The sequence below is a fragment of the Peromyscus leucopus genome, chromosome 1 (genome assembly GCF_004664715.2).
Source record: "Peromyscus leucopus breed LL Stock chromosome 1, UCI_PerLeu_2.1, whole genome shotgun sequence".
In the NCBI taxonomy this organism is placed as follows: domain Eukaryota; kingdom Metazoa; phylum Chordata; class Mammalia; order Rodentia; family Cricetidae; genus Peromyscus; species Peromyscus leucopus.
Window position 1 is genome coordinate 119877792 of NC_051063.1, and position 24423 is coordinate 119902214.

The 24423-nt window shown below is 38.1% G+C and overlaps 1 protein-coding gene across 7 annotated transcripts in view; it reads left to right on the plus strand.

Moving 5' to 3' along the window:
- Zfand6 (zinc finger AN1-type containing 6) overlaps positions 1–24423 on the plus strand; it is a 69847-nt gene that overhangs the window by 4187 nt on the left and 41237 nt on the right. For 2 of the 7 annotated variants that reach the window (XM_028873842.2, XM_028873843.2), the window contains exon 1: positions 6688–6818. The exons of 3 other annotated variants lie outside the window; for them this stretch is intronic. The gene's annotated coding sequence lies outside the window, so the exon portion shown is untranslated. Of the gene's footprint in view, positions 1–6642; positions 6819–24423 lie in introns of those variants that run through there. 2 more of the 7 variants (XM_028873847.2, XM_037197690.1) reach the window with 2 other exon arrangements.

A 24423-nucleotide genomic window follows, 5' to 3' on the forward strand; every position in this document is an offset into this window, starting at 1 on the left:
TCAAACTCAGGCTATTAGGCTTATATAGCAAACACTTTTCCCAGTGAGCGAGCCATCTTGCCATCACAACAGTTACATTTTTATGACTTGACTTTGCTTTTATATTTAAAGTAGTCTCCTTCTGAGATAACTTTTAATTCTTTTCTAATATTTATTTTTATTATTGTATTTAATTATGGGGGGGGCAGTGTGTACATGAGTGTGCAGGTGTCTTTGGAGACCAGAGGCATTGCATTCCCTTGGAGCTGGAGTTGACAGGTTGTTATGAGCTGCCTGGTGTGGGCGTGGATGCTGGAGACTGAACTCAGATCATGTCTAAGAGCAGTACTGACTCTTAATTTCTCAGCTGTCTCTCTAGTATCTCTTTTAGTTCTTTAAAGCTTCATTTTTTTTTATATCCATATTTTTGTGTCTCTCTGAAATGTATTTTAATATAAATGTAAATTGAAATAAATAGATGGTTGACCAGTTATTAAAAGTCTATCAAAAATATGACTGTGGAGTCAGGCCATAGAAGTCTGGTGACCTGAGTTCATCATTAGTTCCTATGTAGTAGAAGGAAAGAACTAATGCCAGAGTTGTCTTCTGACTTCCATGTACCCTCTACCCTCACCTCATTATGCACACACTTGCATTTGCATAAAAAAACTAAGAAATTTAAATTTAGCTACAACCCTTGTGTTTCTGTATAATAAAAACACCTTTAATTACATGATAAGATGAATGTGTACTTAATTCTGTTTTACTTATCCAGTACCACTGGTTTGGTACTAGTACTCCCTTTACTCTCAAAATTTGTTTGCTAGGTCTCAGACCCTGGGCCTGACTCAGTGGGCAAGTGCGTTTCCCCTGGGCTTGCATTGGGCCATGCTACATACGTGTTTAGAAAATACCTGCTGTTGCGTTTTTTCTTCCTTTCAACACTCTGAGCACCTGATTCACACCAGCCTTTGTGTTAAGTGTGGAGGGTACAGCTATAACCAAGCTGTGGTCCTTGCTTTCATAGAGTCTGGAAGTGTAAGAAAGGGGGGCAGTTAAAGCAACAGATAGGACCTTTCAGATTTTAAAGTGTTTGGAAATAAAGAAATGATAGGTGCTGACTGGATGCTTTTAGCACACACTATCTCTAAGGAGGTGACAGTTGGTCAATCAGTGGTACCAACCTTGGTTTGGTAGTTTCTTAGTTTCATCAACCTGGTGGATCTTTTTTTTTTTTTTAAATTCTCCTTTTTAAGACATGCTTCCTGCTGTAGAACCCAGGCTGCTCTCCAGTTTACAATCCCTGGCCTCAGCCTCTTGAGCACTGAGTGTGCCATTGTACCTGGCAAAACTTTAAAAACTGGTGACAAACTTACTTTTTTAAAGCCACTCTCATCCTCCCATGCCCTAAAACTTGTCTTGTCGTTCTGGTCTGAGATTGAGGAGTTAGAGGGATCCCCAGGGGGAGAAATGGCTAGTGCAAACAGATACACAGAAAGTATTTGACTACCTGGGGTCTGCTGAGTGAGGGGGAGTGGGACAAGCTCAACTCTTACTTTGGAGACCTCTGTTAACAAGGTGTTCTTTGGCCCTGCGTCCTTTTCTTCACCATTTCTAACGCACTGTCTGTTTTTTGGTTGTTTGGTTGGTTTTTGGTTTTTTTTTTTCCCCCAGACAGACCTATTTACAATGTCTTTGCTTCATTGTGATTTCCTCAAGACCTCTTTCCTGTTACTATGAAATAGGCCTTATCTCTGTGTTGGTTGTATAGCTTATTCAGAGTAAGCATTTCTTTTGTAATCAGTTAGCATTTGGAGTCTATTAATCAAGCATGATTCTACTGTCTGTTTCTTCCACCAGTGCTGCGATTGATGGTCTGCTAACTACCAGCCTCTCCTGTCTAAGTGGTTAAAGTGACATAATATTAAACTGCAGTTCCTCGTTTATATCAGTCACATTTTAGGTACTCAGTAGCCATATGTGGTTATTGACTTGTATTGGACAGGAGAGATAAGAGGTCTTTTGCAGTAATAAAAATTAATCATGATTAACATGATTTATAATCATGTGGCAAATGGCTATATTATTTTAATTAAAATAGCCATGCCTAGCTATTAAAATTAAAATAGCCATATCTAACAAGTGAATATTGAAATACAAACTTGACATTTGTTTTAAAACAAGAATGAAAGTTTAAAAACAAGTGTGTAGCCAGCCAAGCGGTGGTGGCGCTCACCTTTAATCCCAGCATTTGGGAGGCAGAGCCAGGTGGAGCTCTGGAGTTCCAGGCCAGCCTGGGCTACAGAGTTCCAGGAAAAACACAAAGCTACACAGAGAAACCCTGTCTCGAAAAACCAAAACACCAAAAAAAAAAAAAAAGAAAGAAAAAATACTGTGTAGCCAGGTGTAGTGGCACATGACTTTAATCATAGCACTCAAGGCACAGGCAGGCAAGGCCAGACTGATCTACACAGCAAGTTCTAGGACCGCCAGGACTACATAGAAAGACCTTTTCAAAAACCAACAAAAGTATATATTGAATAATGATATTTTGTATGTATTATATTATATAGTTACTATTTTAGTGTTTTACTCTGGAGACAATGCTCTAATTATTTTTATTTGGACTGTTCTCACTCTTGACACAGTTGCTAAAGACTATGCTTATTTTGTCAACCTCAGTATCCTCAGCAGGCAGTGTTGACCCTATCAACTTAAATAACAAACAAACAAAATAAAGCTAGACACAGTGGAGCAGGCCTTTAATCCCAGCACTCCAGGAGGCAGAGGCAGGTGGATCTCTGTGACTTCAAGGCCAGTCTGGTCTACAGAGAGAGATCTGGTCTACAGAGCGAGATCCAGGACAGACAGGACTGTTACACAGAGAAACCCTGTCTGGAAAAAACCAAACCAAACCAAAAACCCAAGATAGTCATCATTTAATAGCTATCTAATAACTAGTCTTAGGTTTTTGATCTTTTACTTATTTATTTCTTTGTTTATTTATTTTCTTATTTAGGCAACAAAGTAGGGAGAAAACAAAAACCAATCTGTAGTATATTTTTCACTATCTAGCAGTTTCGTCTACACACATGGAATATTTGTTTTGTTCACACTTCTGTTCTTATAAAACAATATTGTTTGCCTATAGCCCAGAACAACACACCTTCATACATGAGAATTATGATTGCTTTCTTTTCCTTACATTTTGTTTTGATCCCCATTTAATTTGTGCTATTTGGTGGCCTTGTTTAATCTCTTTACACACCTAAAACAAAGCAGCTTACTGACTTTTGTATAAAGAGTTCATTCCTATCAGCTTGGTTTTCTTTCCTATCTGTAGTTTGCTCTAATTTTCTTAATGTTTCCTTTGTGTTCAGTGTGTGGTTGAATGGGCCATGGCCAACCTCTGAGCATATACGCTTTGTGCTCTCCTCCACCCCCTGTAAGAAGATAAACCACACCAGGGGTTGCAAACTAGAGCACATCCCTCGCTGTTGGAGGTAATGTGTGTCTGCCAGGGAAATCTGTTTTGAAAATTGTTTTCCTTATCCCATAGATAGTTGATTTCAGGCTCTATTCTCACTGATCCCAGCGTGTTATGCTGAAGTCAGGGTGGTCTTTTCATTGGTGACTTTGCACATCACCAGTTCTGTCCAGGGAGAGTGCCAGGATGAATGGCTTTTGTAAGATCAACAATAGATGCTATTCTTTTTAGGTTTTTTGTTTGTTTTTTGTTTTGTTTTGTGACAGTGTCTCCTGTAGTGTGGGCAGGGCTAACAGTATATAGCAATAGCCAAGGATGACCTTGAACTTCTGATATGCCTGCTTCTGCCTTCTGAGTGCTAAGATTTTTGGCATGCATGATCCATCCCCGGGCTTTATGCATAGTAGACAGGCATTCTCAACTGTGCTATCCCCCACCCCATCCCCATGCCCCAGCCCTGTGTAGGATTTTTAAAAAAATCAAATCTGGTCTGACCAAGTTGTTCAGTGGCTTACTCTTTTATGAATTGTTTTTGAGCTGGAAAGGTTTGGGGGAACCTCTAGGCTCCCATAAAGAATATACAGTGTCTCCTCTGCCTTCTTGATGTTTAGAAAGTGGCCTTGTCACACTCCCAGCTTCTCAGAGCTTCATGTAGGCTCCTTGTTCTTACCACCCAGTATTGTTGTCACGTAATTTGAGTACATACTTTCTGGGTTTGATACTGCTTCTTTGTTCTCTTCTGCTGTTAGAAAGAGAATAAAATACCTCCGTTTTAATGTGTGCCACCTAAAATGATTATCACCTGGAAGTTCTTTCACTTCTTGGTCATTAAGTCCACAACTCCCTTTTTTTGTTTTTGTGTTTTTGAGATTCTGTCTCAAAGAGTAGTCAAAGCTGGCATTTTACTATGTAGTCAAGGCTCGCCTTACACTTGTGGTCATCCTCTTGTCTCAGCCTCCCTGGTGTTGGGATTGCAGGCATGTACCAACACAGTTGGCCCACTTCTCCCCCCTTTTGTCTTGGTAGTAGACTGGTATTGGTGTTAGTTCTATGCTAACATATGATTAGTGTCTATTCCTTACAAATTATTCACTTTGAAGTGAAAATTGCCCTCAGAGAAGCAGTTTCTTTAGTGCTCACAACTGCCTACTAATTCCATTATTGACAGTTTTTTAAATTAAAATTTTTATTTCTTTTGTGTGTATGACTCACTTTGAGCACTTCCAGAGGCATAGGACAACTTGCAGGAGTCTTTCCACCATATGGGTCCCAGGGATTGAATGGGGTTGAACTCTGGTGGTCACACTTAGGGGCAGGAACCTTTACCTGCTGACCCATCTTACCAATCTGATCCTGCTTTCCAATTTTTAATGTTCTTTTTCTCTAACTTATAAACATTTGGTCATCTACAATCTGTCTTTTCAAGTCTGCACTGTAAATTGGATGTATTCTTTTTGTTGATTGCTTCCAATGTTGTTTTGCACAAGTATCACACTCTAGCAAGAAAACCAGAACTTGACTCAAGAAGTGCTGGGCATTCAAAGCAGTAAGTTGTTGCAAAGGATCTTGGGACTAGGCCTCTGTGAATTGGCTCTTTCAGTTTGTCCACTTAAAGGGCATAATAGAATATGCAGCTGTTTGGGCTTCCACAGGGTATTGCTCCATATTCATGTCTAGTTGCAATTATGTGAATTTTCAGTTTGTTAAAAAGACTTCTCTTTGTATTCAACACAGTCTTGTTGGCTTTCTGTTCTAACATACAATTTTTCTCTGAGAAAAAAATTGTTGGGAGATTTTGAACTTGAAAACTGTAAACTTAGATAGAAAATTCTTTAATACATAAGCTATTGAAAGCGTTTTAAGAACCCACTGTAAATAGCAGGCATGGTGTCACTTGCTTGTAGTACTGGAACTCAGGAGGTAGAGGTAGGAGAAGGAATTCAAGGCCTGCTTCACTTTGTCTCACAAAACAAACAAATCAGAAGAACCCACTCCTAATTTACCTTAATTTTATGTATTTTTTTTAAATCAGTTTAAAGTATTGGTAGAAGTGAAAGGTTTATTTTACTAAATATCTTAAATACCAGTCAATCAGGTAATGCTAAAATGTCAAAATAAAGTTTGGGGTAAGCTACTAAAATGTAAACAGTTCTAATTAAAACGTAAAATACAGAAAAATGTAGCTGTGTATAAGAGACTGCAGGTCCTTTTACTTTAAAAATCAGAGTCCTTTGTAGTGTCTCTTCAGAATCTAGTACAAATACCACTATGCATAGTTTCTTGGATAGTTTAAAAAGAATACAATTTTCATCTACATTTGGTAATAATTTCCTTCCTTCCCAGCACTTGGGAGTATGAGGCAGCCTCCTTCTTAGAAGACAACATAGTGTGTTCTAGGCCAGCCTGAGCTATATACAGTAAGGACTCTGTTTCAAACAAACAAAAAACAGCATGGGGAAAAATGATATAAACCTCCCTGAACTTTCTACCTGGGATGTATGGCAGGGTGCTTGTCTAGTATGATTGAGGCTCTGGGTTAGATCCCTTTGCACTGTGAAATAAACAAATCAGCTTTGTTCCTGAATGTACCATTAGACAGATTGCCTTGTGTGTTTAGATCTCCTTTTGCAGTGAATAAGCAGTTTTAACTGGAAATAGCAATCTTTGGTTCAGTGAGAATTTTAGTGTGTTGTGATACCAAGACTGTGTCAGTGAATTAATTTGATAGCTTAGAAGTGGCTCTTTAGCATTTAGGGTTTTCTTTTTAAACGCTGGGTTTTGTTTTTGTTTTTCTTGAGTTAATGGTTCTCTCACTAAATCCCTGTTTTGTTCTTGGCAAAATCTTATATGGATTTTGTGTAGATGTTTAAAATTTTTCAGATAAAATATGAACTCTGTTAAAGAGAAAATCTATTTAAAACATAAGTACATTCGTGGCTTTGTGAATGCCACATTATTTATGTTAAAAGCATGTATTTTACATAGCTTATCACCGAGTAAATGAAAGTTGTTTCTGTGAATTATCATTGTACTTTAACACAGACAAAAGAAAGCAAATCGCTTATAATGGGAAAACTGAAACATTACAGCCTGTTTCTTTAAGAAACCAGCTTATCCAGGGGTTTAGTGTGTTTAACCTAACCTGCTAGCGAGGAAAAGTTCTTTAAAATAATGGATATTAGTCGTATCCAATCACAGTTACCAGCCTCACTAACAGGGAGGAGATTTGACTCGTCAGCCACTAGGATTGCGGGAGGTGGAGCTGGGTGTTCAGGTTTGGTTGCTTTGGAGTACAGCTTCAAGTGAAGTTAATCTGAGGTGAAGCAAACAGAAAATTGTGGAGGTTTTGTTGGTAGGATTTTTGTTCTAATCTTTTAATGATCTTATATTTTATACTTTTGCTTCTTTATGCTTTTGGGTATACTAGGCTTTGTCATTGTTTCTATTTTCTGATGCAAAATGAACATTAAAATTAAGCAGGGAAGCAGAACAAAAGGGCTGTTTGAACAGGAAATAGGTGCTCAAAGAATCAAACTTGGCTTTATTATTATTTTTAGTTTAGAATATGAGTGCCATTAAAAACCTTTGAATCAAAATCACCTTCACTAACAGGCTTTTCTCTTAAATCGGATATTGAAGCAGTCATTTGCCAGTTTTTATATATGACATCTTGAGGAGGTCTGTTTGATATCATTTTCCTTAAATATAAACTGTTAACTTGCTAAAAAAAAATGAGAAATTTGTTCTTTTTTAAAAAATGGAAATGCCAACTGTTTGACTTTTTTTTCTCTCTTAGTGTACCACTCCCCCTTTGACTCAAGTATATTTTAAATTTAGGACTATGTTGACATTTTTAGTATCTCAGTACAAAGGTCATTGATAGGTATCACAGATCACAAAATAAAATTGCTTTCTTCAGAATTCATTTTTTTGAAAGGCGAAGATAATGGTTATCATCCCTTTAAAACAGAAAAACATGGGTTTATATTTTTAATAGCGATAGGTGGGCTACCAAAACTTGAAAAAAGTATCTATGGATCTGTTAACATTTTTTACTTAAATAATTGGAAGTATGCCTCAGTATTCTCTTTTTCTTTTCTCTTGTGCCTTTTGCTCTCAGAAATCAAGGTTTAAAAGTTCCTTTTAATATCAGCACAGGTGCCAGCCCAGCCCTCCCAGTCAGTGTGTGTATTTGCTGTCTGCTTGTTCCAGATCACTCGAAGCATTTAAAATCATTGCTTTTCTCATGTGGTTGTTGCTTAAACAATACTGTAGTACAATCAGGAAGTCACGTGTGTGCTCACAGGACAATTTCATGGCCTCATTTTCCCTCTACCTCTGTAGCTTATATTTCTGCATTTTACAATAATTGTAATTGTGTACTGGATGTCTCATGTTACAACTGTTTTAGTTCTGGTAGTTGTGTAGTCCTCTGAAGTTAACCTAGTTTTTCATCTTTTCCTTTAGATTGTTTTTAATTTTTCATTATTTTAAATGGTATTGCAATGACTATATATCCTTACTATATATAATTTACAACACTTTACTTTTTGTAAAATACTGATTTATTCAAGAAAAAAAGTCTCCTTTGGAATAGGCTTACCTAGATAAAAGGATGTCAACACTCACTGGCCCAAATGCTTTCCAGAAAGATTATTCCCTTTTCTGTTGCCGCCCATAGGACGGCTTCAGAGTTCCATAAGAGTAACCTCTTAATTTTCTTTACATTGTGCCTTTAGAGCTCTGAGTTGTTGGCTAGTTTTTATCTAAACAAATAGTCTACTTTAAACTCAATTTTCCAAGATATAGATGGATCTAAGTCCATTTTCTGTATATTAAAATTAGCTAAAGGAAATTGGGAATATTTTTACCCCCTTTAGTAAGCAATTGTGTATCTCTGTATGGCTGTTTTATTTATTATGTGTTTTGCTCTCAGCATGTTCAGAACTTAATATCTTACACTGGCTTTGTTGATGCCAGCCCTCCTGAGAATGTGCTGCTTCTATAAGCTTATACCATAATGAGCTTTTTTTTTTTTAAAGAAAATATATCAGGAACATTTTTAGAGAGTCCCAATGAGAGCAATCGTTACATGTAATCGTTAAACATGTAATAAGTAAATAGCCTTTGTTAACTGTGTTTCTGTACTTGGAGACTTTAAAATATACTTAAAAGACAAGTATAGTTCTATGTTTTAAAATATCAAGACCTTTCCAGTATTTTACAGGTTTTCAGTGAAAGGTAAAAAAGATCATTGTATACACACAGTGTTTCCAGACATATCTGTGCTTAGGGACAGGCTTTGTTTTCGAAGAGTGCTGATCCATGCTGTCAGGAGCTGGTCTTTAGGTGTGATAGGCTATATGAGTTAGGAATTGATGGACTAATATTGCAGAATAAATTTGAAAGATGTTTTAAGGCAAAATTCAAAATTACTAACTTAATAGGGATAATGATAAGTGTGGATTATTCTGTTACTCATGATGAGCACATATCATGACTTAGTCGATCTCATTTTGCATTGCAAATGAATTTATTTTCTGTAACTTTTTCTTATAATTTACTAATGACTTAGTATCATTATTTTCACAGCTGCTAGTGCTGTGCTTGTCTTGATGTTTATTTCCAGGACGGTAGAGATTTGAGGGTGGGGTGGGGGGGTCTGATGCCACCTTTTTTGTTATGGTCGATGAATGATTTACTTTTCTAGACATTTTTATTTCTTCATGTTTGGAAAAGAAGGAGACACTTAAATTTTTTTTTTATATTTCCATCATAAATAATTTCCTTATTCTCAGTTAGGGAAAATGTTTGATTTTCTTAAAATTTAACCTTTACCATGTCAAGTAGAGATGAAGATAATTATATACATAATAGTTTTAGTAGCAGCCACTTAAGCGATGCCTGTTGATTACATTCATGTGCTCTGGGGAGCACTGAAATCTTGAGAAATGAATACCCTGACCAGTTTCTCCCCTGCATCTTTGTTCTGTTGGTCTCTGGTTGACAAGTAGGGGCTGCCCTCTTACTTAGTTCAGTGGCTTCAGGGGAAGAATAAATGTATGTGAGTGACTACAGGGAGAAGAGAATTTGTAAATTTGCTTAAATGTTGGGGAAAGATGTAAAAAGTGATTAAAAATGCAGTCAAAGTCCCTACTGTTAGGCAGTTCATGGGGTGTAATGATTTTTTTCCCCTCAATTGTATGAGGAAAAACTTTAAGTTGATAAAACTTGAGACAAACTAGAAGCTTCTTATTTATGAGGTTTCTTTGTTCTGGATGACAACAGATTTTAGAGTTCTAAATGACTTTCCTGTGTGGCTTCTAAGTGTTTTAGGAGGTTAACTCCTGTTGGTAACGTAGGAGGTGCTTATGTATGAGCTGATATCTGAATCTGTTGGATGAACTTGGTTTTCTTGGTTTGGATGTGATTAGTGTTCACTTGAAGCAGTTTTATGTTTAGTAGTGTTTGGTAGAGGAGAGCAGATCTGTCTGTTCCTTGTGTACATTTCCCTTCTGCCCTGTGCAGGCACCTGAATCTCTTTTGTCCTATACTGATTTCTTCAGTATCATTTAGTACTCTTGACAGCCTTGAAAAACTTCCCATGAGTTTAATGACACTATCTGTGCTTCTGTTTGTGAACTTCTGTGTCGTTTGAAAATGTGTCTCCTTGTAACCATCAAGTAAGTCATGGAGCTTCATAGGATTGTTAATCTCATTCCAGCCACATGTCCTTACTGTTATTGGTTCCAAGACCAGAATCTTAAACCCAGGTGTGTGTGTGTGTGTTTGTGTGTGTGTGTGTGTGTGTGTGTGTGTGTGTGTGTGTGTGTGTTTGTTTGTGTTTGAGACCCTTGGTCATCCAGCTCACCAAGTGTACCCCCTATGCTAGATAGAACCTGGGTGTCATTCTGATAATTTCTGTTACCCCAGGTAGCCACAGTTTTAACTATAAATCAGTAGTTATCTCTAAGATCTGTCCACTTCTTTTCCTCACCTCCTTAGCACAAGCCACACTGATTTTTCGCTTAAATTACTAGAACAGCCACCCGGCTGACCTCTTCACCATTCTTTGCAGATAAAATGCACTGTTGACTGTGTCATCTTGTCTAGCTAGGGATTCCTGCCTTTGGAGCTTCACTACCTAGGAACAATAATAATGCCAGCTAATTGTGGGCTAAACATTCTCTCTGGTAGTCTCTAAACAGCCTTAAAAGTCATGGGACATTGAGAAAGGCTAGCTAATTTGTCCAGAATTGCCTTTGAGTAGCTAACACAGTGGGATTAAAACCAAAATCCTTTCCCACCACTAGGCTGTGTTCTCGTTTTGAGATAGAGTCTCATTGTAGCCCAGGGTGTCTTTGAACTGGCTGCAGCAGGGGTTACAGATGCGACACCATGCCTTGCTGAGTATGTCTTTCTCGACTTGAGTGTAAGTGTACTTGTCCAGATTTTCATTATTTTTTTTTTCACACTACTCCACTCTATTCTTTAACCAGCTATTTACAGTTCTTCCCTTTAGGAAAGGCTCAAAACTTTATGACATTTTTTAGAGGAACATTAAAAAAAAAAAAAGACATGACACTTTAATATCCCCATGATGTAAGAAGAAGAAAGAATGAGATACAGAAAAAGTGTAAAGGTAGTTTCCATATGTGGCCTGTTCTGAATTTCTAAACTGTTGAATTCCTCACATTTAATAAAAGCTTGAGATCAAGCTGTGTTAGAGGAAGATTAGGCAGAGTGTGAAAGCGCTTTATCTGAGCTGTGGGAATGCTAATGACTGCTTCTGTAGCTGATAGACTGGGCCTTGTGTAAAGGTCTATCCTGCATCCAGGTGTGTGAAGTGTCTGCTTGGGAGCACAAGGCAAACAGCCTTACTGGACAACATACTGCGTGCTAGATGAGGCCGCCTGCCAGTTCTTCTGTACAAAGAAGACTTTGCCCCCGACAGTATCACTAAATAATCATCGATTTGGAATAATTTTCATTTCAAATATTTTCTTTTCCTTTTACCATCCTCTGTCATCTACTCTACAATGTATGCACTTAAAACAGAAGGTCCTTCATTGAGGAACAACAAAAAATAGATTTTCCATTTTAGTTTTGAAAGAAGTGGTAATTGGCTAGTACTTTTTTTTTTTTTTAAGGGAGTGGATTCTTAATCACCACTGGAAATAAAAGTAGTTACAGTAAATACCCATAGGTTGTTTGATGAAAGCCAAAGGGTTTTTTGTTTTTTACTCTTAAATTTTTTTTGAAACAGAAACTACCATACTGCTGTTCAAAATTTTAAGATGCCATAGTTACTATCCAAAATAATGTTTAGCTAGTTTTTAATAGTAAAAAAATGAAAAATAATGTGTTATAACAATGTGACAGAATTTATGTTGTAATAGATTATCATGTTATATAATAATGTATGTAATTTGAATAGAATTTTATGTAGATAAATAGAATATAGAACCTTATTAGCCAGTTGCGTGAAGTATATAGCATATATTCAGTAGCTGTAGCATTGTATAAGATATATATTTTATTAGGAAAATTATTCTCAGAATCTTATTTAAAAGGAAAACTTAACTCTCTAGCCTCATTTTCCTCTTAAGTGTGCAGGCTGCCCCACAATGCACATCATTTAGTAGCAGATTGACTGAGGTGTTTGCAGAGATCCTAGGTTGTCACACTACTTACCTGATCAGATAAGCTTGTGAACTGCTGAAATTTCCAAAGGACTCTCATCCTGTTTGATAACTTTGGAGGATTCCTATTTTCTATTCTGTTAGTATTGTATACACTGTCTTATCTGTATGCCAAGATTTTATACACACACACACACACACACACACACAATGCCAAATTGTGTGTGGTTTTAAGTTACTGCTGTAGCATCTCAGCAGAGAAGACCAGGAAATTAGAAAAGGGGGAAATTGACATGCCTTGATGATTTGTTATATATATTTGCTACTGCCTAGTAGCAGGGAACCACCTCCTTTTTACAATTTTAGTTATAAATCAAAAGCTTTATTCACCTGAAAAAGAGTGACCCGTAAAGTAGTTAAAAAAAAAAAAAAAAAAAAAAAAAAAAAAGCCTGTTTTAGCTTATTCCAACCAATGTCTTACTGGTTAGCAGATCTATATTATATTCAGTAGCTTATCCTCACTCAAGCAGTTCTTGGCACAGGGAAGAGGCTCCCAGGGAACTAGAGTGACAGAATGATGTGAGGGTGAGCCATACTGAGCTGTGAAAGCTTCTATGCAGAGTAGTGAAAACAGATTAGGAGGATTGGTTCAATGGTAGCAACTCCTCTATTGAACACTGAATCACATTTGTGCTATTTTTGTAGTGCTGAGAATCTAACTAGAGGGCTTTAAGCCTTCTAGGGACGTTCCCTACCACTAGCACTGTAACCAGCCAGCCCTGGAATCTCTCTCTCTAATTTGATTTGACTTGATGTGTGTTTTGCCTGCATGTATGTATGTGCACCCACCTGTGTGCCTGTTGCCTGAGGAAGTCAGAAGAGGGCAGGCATCAGATCCCCTGAAACTGGAGTTGCACATAGTTGTGAGTCACAATGTGGGTGCTGGGAACCCAACCCAGATCCCTTTCAAGGATTAACAGCATTTAATTGTTAACCGTGACGCTTCTCTCTAGCTACTTGTATTAAACCTATATGTGTGTGGCTTGTTCTTTGTTTTTTACAAGTGGAATTGCATGGTCATACATATAACAACTCAGTTAGAAACTATTAAACTGTCTTTCACTTGCATTAGTAATGCATTGAAATTATTTCCCCTCATAAGCACTTGGTATGATCAGATTTAAAATTTTAATCATCCTAGTAGATATAGAGCAGATACCTCACTGTGATGCTAATTCACATTTCTTAACTATTAATAATGTTCATAGTGGTTCATTAGTGAATCTTAATACCCTACCTCTGGCTGGATATAGTCTTTCTGCCTTTCCAGTTCTCATTCTACTAAGACTCAAATTTTCTTGCCTTGTTTTTTCCTTTAAACTCTGATTCCCTCTTGAATCATATTTCTTCCCACTACTCAAGGCTTATAAGACTTGTGACCAGTTCTGCCATCTACTCTGCTTCTAAACCTCAGCTGCTAGAGGAAAATCACATGTATTTATGTTTGTTGACGCAGCTATCATTTTTCTGTAATTTTAAAATATTTCACTGTAGGTAAAACTTTGTTTTGATTTTATTTTAAACTTTTTTTTTGGTTTTGCTTTTTTGAGACAGGGTTTCTCTGTTTAACAGTGCTGGCTGTCCTGGAACTGGCTCTCTAGAGCAAACTAGCCTTATTCACATACGTCCGACTGCTTCTGCTTCCCCAGTGTGAGAGCTGGGACTAAAGGTGTGCACCACCACCACCCAGCTTTAGTTCAGGCTTTTCTGCAGAAGTGGAAAACAGTTAGGAGCTCTGCTGGCCCAACTCTGTCTGCCATTTCATTCTGTCCTCCGTTCTAGTTTATCTTGCTATGGCAGACTCTGGTGTGTATACATGGGAATTGTTTCTCAGCAAGCTGGAGACGTGGACCCCAAGTACTTTGTACTTCCTTAGAACAGAATATTTTCTTGGTGAGATTAAACTATCAAAATTCGTGAGTTGATGTTTGTGAATAGTATTACATAATTCTTCTGTCTATATTCAGCTGTGTCAAGTATCCCAACAATATCTTTTATAATTTAATTTTTTTTTTAGCCTCAGATCTGAAAGTAGTAGGGGGATACATTGGGAATAAGAAAGGATGTAAATAGGGGAACAAAACAGGGACCAGAGAAAAAAATGGGGACGTTCTAACCAAATACATACATGTATGAAATGGCCAAAGAATAAATATGAGTTATTATAATATAAACTCATTCACTGAATTTTATAATTTACAACTCATTCTTGGTCTTGGCTGTCCTTTTAGGTCATAGCCTTTTCCCATCTTACTGTGTGGTTGGTTTAAGCTGTTGTTGCTTTATATGACTTTGACTTCCATAATATTCCATCTCATTTCGTAGTTGTCATAGAATTTTTCTCCGTTTCCTGTCCCTGCCTCCTAATTCACCAATACCTATACTTTCATCTTCATCCCTTTCATAATGGGAAATACATGTCCCTCCTGGGTAAGGAAATTCTCTTTACATGTACAGTAGGCCAGTGGTATTTAACTTGGTAGGTAATGGTAGATTTTAAATTTAAATGAAATGAAATTAAAAGTCTTGGAAGCTCCATGTGGCTCATTTATACTGTATTGGACAGTACATGTCTAGATTCCTTCAGTTCCTAACACTTGAAGTATTTTGTAAGAGGCCCACCGTGGTCTTGGGCTTTTTCATCTTTGTGTCTTCATGAGTCAAACAATTTTGTGTATATTATATTTTGGTCAGTGAATTAAGTACATTCTTTCCAAATACCCTATGTCTGCTTGGTATTTTTGACCTTTCATATATTCTCAGGATACTCAAGATTTCAAAACTTTTCTCACTCATCATACAAGTTGGCGATAATTTAGTAATTTGCCTTTATATTAAAGCACAGCACAGTAGGGACCATGCAGTACTTACTTTTGTCTCCTCATAGTTCTTTTTCAAATAAATGTTGAGTTGAAATTTCGACTCCACCTCTAGATGTTTCCTGTGGCTTAATACACTATTTATGTAGCTTCTCATGTCTGAAAGGGACTAGCCTCTCCTGTAGCTGCCTGAGCTCTGCTTTTTACTTAGCTTCCTCTAGACTAGTTTGAGCTCTAGTCCTTGACATCTATGTAAATGCTGGAACTGTACTTTATTATTCTTCTGCCCATTAGAATCCAGCCTGTAGGTATTTATATGTCAGGGATAGTAGGCCACTCACACTAGGTTGAATTTGTACTTTCTTTAATCTAGAATGTCTATCCTGGTTTAAAATACTAACCAAGCAACATCCATCATAAACAAAGCAATCCTCTCCTGTGACATAGCAAGTCACTATTCTGCAGTTTCCCTTCCTTGGTTAGGTTTATGTAGGTTTGTTTGGTCTGTTTTTGTTTTTCATATTGTATTGTGATTTGCTAAATTTCTTATCTTTCTGGTAATAGTGGCCATTCCTTATTCAAATTATAGAGCTCTGGAACTTTTTCAGGTTATGTATCTATCTATTAGTCTTAGAACAACAATTAGAATCAGGTGCTTGTGTGCACATTCGGTGTGTGTGTGTGTGTGTGTGTGTGTGTGTGTTGTGTACACTCAACCCATATACACTTAATACTTGATCTTCAGGGAAATGCCTCTTGAAATGAATTAGTGACCATGAGTATCAGAATCTGTGTCTCATTCTGTAGTTGCTTGGTCTTTTACATGGAATATCTGGGTTCAGATGATTGCTTTACCCCTGCAGTGGTTTGGCTATTGCTCAGTCCTACAGAGGTGAGAAGCTTAAGTGTACCAATACTGAGAAGTGTTAGATTCTTTAAGGAGAGAGGAGTTTGTACAAAATAATTGGGTCACTGAGGTCATAATTAGGTCAGAAGGAAGTGAATTGGTCTATGGGAGTGAATTCCTCTGAGAACGGTATTTATAAACGAGCAAGCATGGCTTCATAATCTGGCTTCCTGTCTCATCATGTGATCTGCATGGCTCCTGCCAATTGCTATGCCATCTGCCATGAGGCCCTCATCAGAGATCAGAACTCTGGGGCCACCCAGTCTTGGGTTGTCAGACTCAAATCAACAAGCTAAGTAGCCTCTTTATAAAGTGTGCATGTAGTTTGTTACAGGAACAGAAAGCAGACTAATATAGTGACTTGCCAGCAGTGTGTCTTGAGCCAGTTCTGTGATTTCTCTAATTTCCTCACCTGTTTCTACCTTCAAAGGACACTGTAAAGATTAGAGGAGAGGCCGGCCAGTGGTGGTGCATGCCTTTAATCCCAGCACTCAGGAGGAAGAGCCAGGCGGATCTTTGTGAGTTCGAGGCCAGCCTGGTCTACAGAGTAAGATCCAGGAAAGGTGCAAAGCTACACAGAGAAACCCTGTCTCAAAAAACCAAAAAAAAAAAAAAAAAAAAAAAAAAGATTAGAGGGGACAATGCGGACAAAAGCATTTATTATAGAAGTCTACTGTTCTTATCCTCTCCTGCTATGAGTTCACTGGCGGCTTTCGTCTGTTCTTCCCCTTGTCTTTTTACTGGAAGAGGCAGGAAAATACGTAAGTAAATTTCCAGTAGACAGTTTAGCCTAGAGAACCCAGACAGCCAGGCATGGAGACACACCTGTAATTCTAGTATTGATGTTGTGTAGCCCCTCTCCCCCCACCATAAAAAAGAACCAGGAGAAAGGTCTTAAATAGAGTTGTGTTGGAGAGATATTTGTTCCCTGCTGCTAATTAGAACCCTGAAACTGGAGCTTGGAAACATAAAGTGACAAGTAGTAGGTGATGGGGTATTGTGATTTTTAGTTCTTTTTGGGCACTAGAGTCTTGTTTGTCTGTTTATGTGTATGAGTGTTTTACTTGAATATATGTTTGTGCAGCATGTACAAACCTGGGTTTGAGGTCAGAAGTGGGCATTGGATCCCCTAGATCTGCCATGTGAGTGCTGAGAATTGAACTTGGTCATTCTGCAAGAGCAATATATGCTCTTAACCTCTGAGCCATCTCTCCAGTCCCAGGCAGTACAGTTTTAATTTTCTTTTGTATTTTTAATTTTTTTTAGAACATTTAGAAATACTTTTGGGGGAGCATTAATAAAATATAAGACTGTGTACCTGAAGCAGCACTGAAAATTGAGATGCTCCTTTGTTAGACCTGTCAATGGTGGCAGGGGTAGAGACAGCTCCAAGCTGCTGTCTATAGCAGTCTGAATTCTTTTCATATACCTCCATTCAGGTAAAGCTGGATCCTTGACTTGACTGCAGTAAGAAATTTCAGGATGGACTAATATGAACCCAACGTGGAGTTTATTAAAAGGCTATTTTTTTAAACATGGTTTTAAGTGCAGGAGTTAAAAAGAAAGGCACTCAAGGAAAGGAGAAGGCATACTCAAGTGCATGTACAAGCTTCTCAAGATAGAGCTGTGCTTTATTGTGTTCACAGTAGTCATATGTGTGACTTTGTGGGTTTCAGAGCTATGATCTTCAAAGGATTGCTGAGAAATGTAAATGAGGGGCCAGATGGTGAAGGTGCTTCCCGCCAAGGCTGATGATTTGGGTTTGCTTCCCAGGACCCACATGGTAGAGTGAACTGATGCCCTCCTCTGACTTCATAAGAATGATGGGAAGTGTATGTCTACACACTGAATAAATGTAATGATACAGGAAAATTCCTGAGATAAATGACAGGATTACAGTGGATAAGGTCAAACTCTAGATCACAGGGATGCTAGAAGTTCAGGTATCTTCACTATAAACAGAAGTTAATAGTCTTTGTGTGAGTCCCAGAAAATATCCAAGAATGGAATAAGACCACACTTGAAACCCTGAATTCTCAGGCTTTAAGCCAAGCTCATTGGTTACTGTTTCAGCATTTTTGAACATAACCTCTATGTAAAACAAATGTTGTCTTTACAGCAAATATTGTAATTTGTGCAGGAAGTCTTGATTCCCAGCTGGCTTCACACAGTCTCTTGAGCCAGGGACTCCTTTTCTTTTTTTCTTTTTTCTTTTTTTTTTCTTTTTTCTTTTTTTTTTTCTTCAAGACAGGGTTTCTCTGTGTAGCTTTGCGCCTTTCCTGGAACTCGCTTTGGAGACCAGGTTGGCCTTGAACTCACAGAGATCCACCTGCCTCAGCCTCCCGAGTGCTAGGATTAAAGGTGTGCGCCACCACCGCCCGGCTCCTTTTCTTTTCCATATTCCTATAACTTTCACTCCTTCTGCCCTGCCTCAAACCCATCACCAAAAGTTTTGGGGTTTCCACTAAAATATCCCTTGATGTTAGGTCACACCTCAGTAGGTTTTGATTTAGAAGGTGTTCTCATCATAGCTCTGACTCCATTTGGCAAACAGAAGTCACCAAAGGAAATACTGCAAAAAAGAATTTCATCAGGGAGTCAGGATGGTTCTTTAGGCCCAGTGACTTGGGAGGTGAAGCAGGGGAATTGACTTGAGCCCAGGAGTTCAAGGCTGAGCTGGAGAGTGTAATGAGACTCTATTTCAGGGGTCGAGAATGGGTTCAGAAAATTTCAGTAATGTTCTGTTGTCTTTCTAGTCTGTCTTCAGTAAGTGTCAGATGATTTTATGTCAGAAGGGTGAAGAAAGGTGCTACATATGACTAGGGTGCTGAATGACTGGCATGCATGTGATGAATCTCCAAGCTACATCTTACTCTAACAATCTGAATTGTTTCCTTAGAGCAATCAGATGTCCCTTAAAAGGAATAGGTTACCGGGACCTTTTTGTCCATTTGGTTTTCACAAAGTTCCACTGAGGTAAAACAATCTCTTTAATAATGGCAGTGTTACTGTGAAAATCAAGTAAAATATTTTAGATTAAAAAAAATAACACTTAAGGTTACTGATTTTTCCTCAATATCCTTGATTCATTCCTCTCTTTAATAAGAGACATTTTAATTTTAATACATATTTAATTACATCCTTAGTATAACCATTAGTCTTAGCAACTGATTACATTTCTGAGTTTGAACCTTGGCTCCTGATAGTGCAGAAATCTTACTTTTCAGACTACAAACAAATCATTTGCAATGTCTATTTAGTTGACAGAGTAGGAGCTATTTTGCATTTTCAGTACCTTAACTTTTTCAGAGAGAGCACTGAATAAGTTAGAGCACTTATCACTACAGAGAGAATGATAATCCAGCTCACTATTGTGTGGTCCTTTGATCTAGACTTATCAAATGTCTTAAAATAATGAGTAACAGTAGGAAGAATAATTCATTCTGGCCAGAACTTTGCATGTTTATGCTGAGAGAAAGGGGAATATTGATTGATAGAAGGAAGAAAGATGATCTTGTATTTCAAGTAAATACATTGTTGTTTGTTAGAACCTTAAACAGAATAAAAGAGATGAAAGATGATTAAATAATGTTCCAGAACATTATTTAATTAAATAATTTAATTAAATTAATTTTTTTTAATTTAATTAAACAGAAAGTAGATAAGACACTCACACTCCTGGGTAAGGTATTATACATAGCACAGCATTTTTATTCCACTTTTTTAGATATTTGTGGATGGAACCCATGGACTTGTGCATGCTGAGGAAATACTGTGCCACTGATTCACTTCTCCAACTGAACTCAGAATTTTTCTAAAAGCATAATCTCAAGAAATCTGGTTATTTCATCATGTGCTGGCTAGTTTTTTATGTCAATACCACACATCTAGAGTCATCTGACAGAAGGGAGCCTCAATTGAGAAAATGCCTCCCATAAATTCATTCTGTAGAAAAGCCTGTAGGACATTTTCTCAATTAGTGATTGTGATGTGGGAGGGCCCCACCTTTTGTGGGTGATGATGCTACCCCTGGCTGAGTGCTATAAGAAGGCAGGTTGAACAAGCCATGTGGAGCAAGCCAGCCAGTAAGCAGTACCCCTCCATAGCCTCTGAATCCGCTCCTTCCAGGTTTTTACCATTTGACTTCCTGCCCTGACTTTCTTCAGTGATGAACTGTGATGTGGAATCATAAGCCAAATAAGTCCTCCCCCCTGGCCCCCCAACTTGCTTTTGGTTGCATTGTTACATCATAGCAATAGAAAGCCTATCTGAGACATGTCATGTATTTGATCTGAAGGTATTTTCTGACTCTGCAATCCACCCTTCTGATGGACTTCATAGGAGTTGGTTTTATAGTTGAGAAAGACAGGAAAAGAACTGACTTAAAGATAGAAGTTCTCATTCCTGCGAAGTGTGAATGTCTTGAAATAATCCAAACACAGGCCTTTTGTGACTTTGTTCTGTGAAATTCTGATGCATTATGCCATCCAAAGAAAAAGAGCTGGGAGAGCGGAGGGCCCATGGAGCACCCAGGCCTCTGGCTGCCCTCTTGGAGTAGCAGACTTTTCTGGGCTCTTCTCCCACTGTGGGAGAGAAGCATGGGCGGTATTCTCATGTGGATCAGGTTCTCACTCTGGAAATAATTGGGGCAGAGAGAGTAAATGAAGCTAGGAGTTTTTTCTCCCCGAGAGAGTTTTCCTGTGTACCACGGCTTTTCCAGCTTAACCTCAGCTGGAGTACTCAAACTGGAGTAAAGCCAGAGAGTACTGGCTTTGCTGGTTAGGTTACAAAATAGACATTTTTAAATAAGTGCAATGGACTAATTATGGACCATATGTGACATGCTGAAAATTGTGATTCCTCAAATGGAAAATGATTTTCAGGGGTTTGCCAGGTGTCTAGCCGATGCTGGCTTTACAGAGGAGGCTCTCAGACAGGGGCTTTTGTATATTCCCACCAAAAACACCACCTACCTTCTTTCACAATGGTGCTATTTGCAGGAGACCATCTCTTCTGTAGTCTGTAGCAGTTTCGTAGTAATCTGTTTCCTTGCTCGATCTATTTTGCTCAAGAAACTTAACTTTTGTTTGTTCTTTAAGGCCTTTCATGTGAGGAGAGTGTGGTGGGCAGAGAGGATGCCTAGGTTGTCTCTATAAAAACTTCTGTCTTCCTTGATTGAAGAGGAAAAAGTATTTCCTGCCCAAGCAGGAGAACCAGAATTCTGATGCCCAAGTACCACATAAAATCACAGGGGGCAGCAGCCCACCTGTAACCCCAATGCTCTAGAGACAGAGATGGAATCTCTGGTAAGCTGACTAGCCAGGCTACCCAAATGGGCAAGCCCTGACTTTTGCCTTAATACTAAGATGGCAAACAATCAAGGAAAGCATTCAGTGTCTGACCTCCATGTGAGTACACAGATGCACCCTTGTGTAGTCATACTCAAACATGCACATGTCTATATACCATATACACATGCAAAAGGAAAAAAAAGTTGACTTTTTTTGACAACTTCTGGGCATCAATAAACATGACTCACACTGTTATAGGCACCTTTCTTCTTATCTGGTGGCTTGAATTTGGCTTTTCCTTTTACCATGTCATTTACCATTTTTTTTCCGTCATCATGTCCATGAATATATATGTTTAATTGAAGACAGAGCTTGTGCTATTATTTTATGTAGCATGTGTGTTGAGGTCAAAGGACAACTTTGTGAAATGGATTCTGTCCTTCCATCTTTACTTGGGTTCTGGGGATCAAAGTCAGGCTGCCAGGCTGTTTACTTGCTGAGTGATCGCTGGCTCTCAGGCTCTTTTAATTTTTGTCTTGTTGCATAAGAATAAAACATTTTAGTGTCACATAATTGTACAAATTAGGTTTCATATGAAAATATAAATTGTGTTTTGAGAGCAACTGTTTTCTCTGCAGTGTTGAATTTGGAAGTCCCTGTGCCCCTTTTATTATTTACTATCACAATGTCTGTCCAGTAGCTCAGAACAATGCATATGAAATGGACCATCATCATCCTAGCAGGAGACGTCTACTGCATTAGTTCAAGACAGACCACCTAAAGAACTTCCCCATATGTGTTTTAATCTCCATCTCCATAAAGTTTTACCTCATTTCCCATGAAATTTGAGTATTAGTTTGAGTATTCACGTAAAGATTTAGTTGCCCTTCTAAATAGTAAGATGGTGGTAAATACAACTTGGCCCCTACCAGCTATTTACGATTAGTAATAGCCACATTACCTTTTAAGGTAGGGTCTTAGGTGGGTGCCCTCAAACTTGCTGTCTAGCCCAAGAATGACCTTGAGCTTCTGGTCCTGCCAGGTACTGGAATTTCAAGTGTGTGCCACTGTGCCCAGTTTATGTTGTGCTTGGGCTGAGATCAGGGCTTCATCTGTGATGGTAAGACACTACCAATTGAGCTGCATCCCAGCCCCAGCACACTTTATTTTTAACTAACCCAAAGCATTTATAAATACTATAATCGCAAATACTGTTTCTCTAAAGTTTACAGTGGAGGTTTTGTTTTGTTTGTTTGTTTACCCTTACGGAATTCTTTTGGGAATGCAGTAACTTAAAACAAGAGGCAAGTTTTAAGAGCTGGCATTAGCTAAGCATGGTGATTGCATGCCTGTCTCAGCACTCCAGAGACTTAGGCAGATGGTTTAGTAGTTCAAGGCCACCCTGTGCTACTTAGTAAGACATGTCAAAAAACAAATAATGACAAATGAAAAGTTGGACTTTTCCTGAATCATTAAATGTGGATGCTTTCCTTCCACTCTTTATTTCTTCTTGTGGTTTTGTTGTTGTTTGTTTTTTGTTTTAAGACAGAATTTCACTATGTAGCACTATTTAGCCATAAACTTCTGACAGCTTTCCAGCCTCTACCCAGCCTCCCTGATAATGTGAGCCAACATTCAGTAAACACCAGTTTTTGGATTAACAAGGCTGAAGGATATCTTTCAGATGATGTATAGTTTGGCCTGTTGGTAGACTGAAATAATTTGAAGTTACCACCTTTACAATAATTTAAAACCATGTTCATTTCTACTACAAATACGTACTTAACTGTGTCTGTGCTAAACTTTTCCCTTTCCCGTTATGATTCATGAAGAGTCTTAAGAATCCCTGAGAACTAGCTAGGAAGTGCTAGCTTTGAATGGTTTTCAGAAGCCAGTTCTTTAGAAATAGAGTAGTAGGTCAAGGGATTTACATCTCTGATGCTTTTGATTCTGGCTTTTAGACACCCATCTCAAAGGTCACATAGCAAAAAATGTTCGATGACCATTTCAGGAAATTCCCAGTATTTTAAATTTTATCCCTTGAAACTTTGACTTCCATTCTCCTTTATTTTGCAAAATAATAATAGAATAACTTTTTTTTGACTTTTGTTTTTAATTTATTTATTGGTGGACAGTTGTGTGTAGACATTAGGATACCTTTTGGGAGTTGGTTCTTGTCCACCTTCTTGAAGCAGTCTCTTATTTCTTCCACTCTGTGCTCCAGGCTAGCTGGCCCATGAACTTCCATAGGAATGCTGGGATTATAGGTGTAAACTATCACATCTAGCTTTTTAAATATGGGTTTCAGAAATTGAACTCAGGTCTTGAGACTTGCACAGCAAACACTTTGACCTACTAAGCCATCTCTTTAATCTTTGGTTCTAGCCAATTTAAAGGTAGGCCTTGGATACACTGACTTCCTTGTATTGAGGCCAGTGCTGGAGTGTAGTGGATTTCAAGCTTAAGAACAATAAAGAGCTATGACTGAGCCCTGTGCTAGAGAAGTGGGAATTGGGTGCTAGCTGACATCAGAGAGCTCGTACCTAGCAGTTTATTTTGTGGCTTTTCTAACCTCAAGCAAATCAGAAGAGAAAAGCCTGGTCTTGGGGTGATAAGAGTTCGACCTATTAGGTCTTCCTACGCCAGCAACTTGAGTTGTCAAGGTTATGGCCATGCAGTGTTGAGGCCAGGTCAGGGCACATCAGTCTAATTGACTGTTTAGTAGCTTCAGAGTTGAAGTGTTCCTTTCTACCTTTTTTCCTGGTTAAAGAAAGCTTTGAAATTGGTAAAGGTGGTAGTGATTTTTTTTTTTTTGATCATTAGAAATAGTGAAAATGCACACATTGTGAGTTGTAATGGGGTGCGAAGGAGACTACTTACCCACCTTTGTAATTTTTGTTGATTTTTTTTTCCCTAAATGCTTTTTGGGTACCATTAAATTCTTGAAGAGAGAAAATATAGTATAGATCCAAAAATCTTTCCAGCCAAGGACTTGTCATCTACTGTACTACATTTAGGCTGTAATAGTTTAAATGGTTAACTTTCTGCTGGTTATATAATGATCCAGAAGAAAGAAAAGAGCTAATTTAGACCAAGGTAGTGTATGCTATACTATTAGAGCATTCTGCTATTGACTCTACAAAATTAATGGTGGAATAGACATTGGTAACGAATTTTGTGAGAGTGATTATATTTGGTGTACTTGCTGTGTAGGAGATCAAAGTTTTTGTGGTGTGGA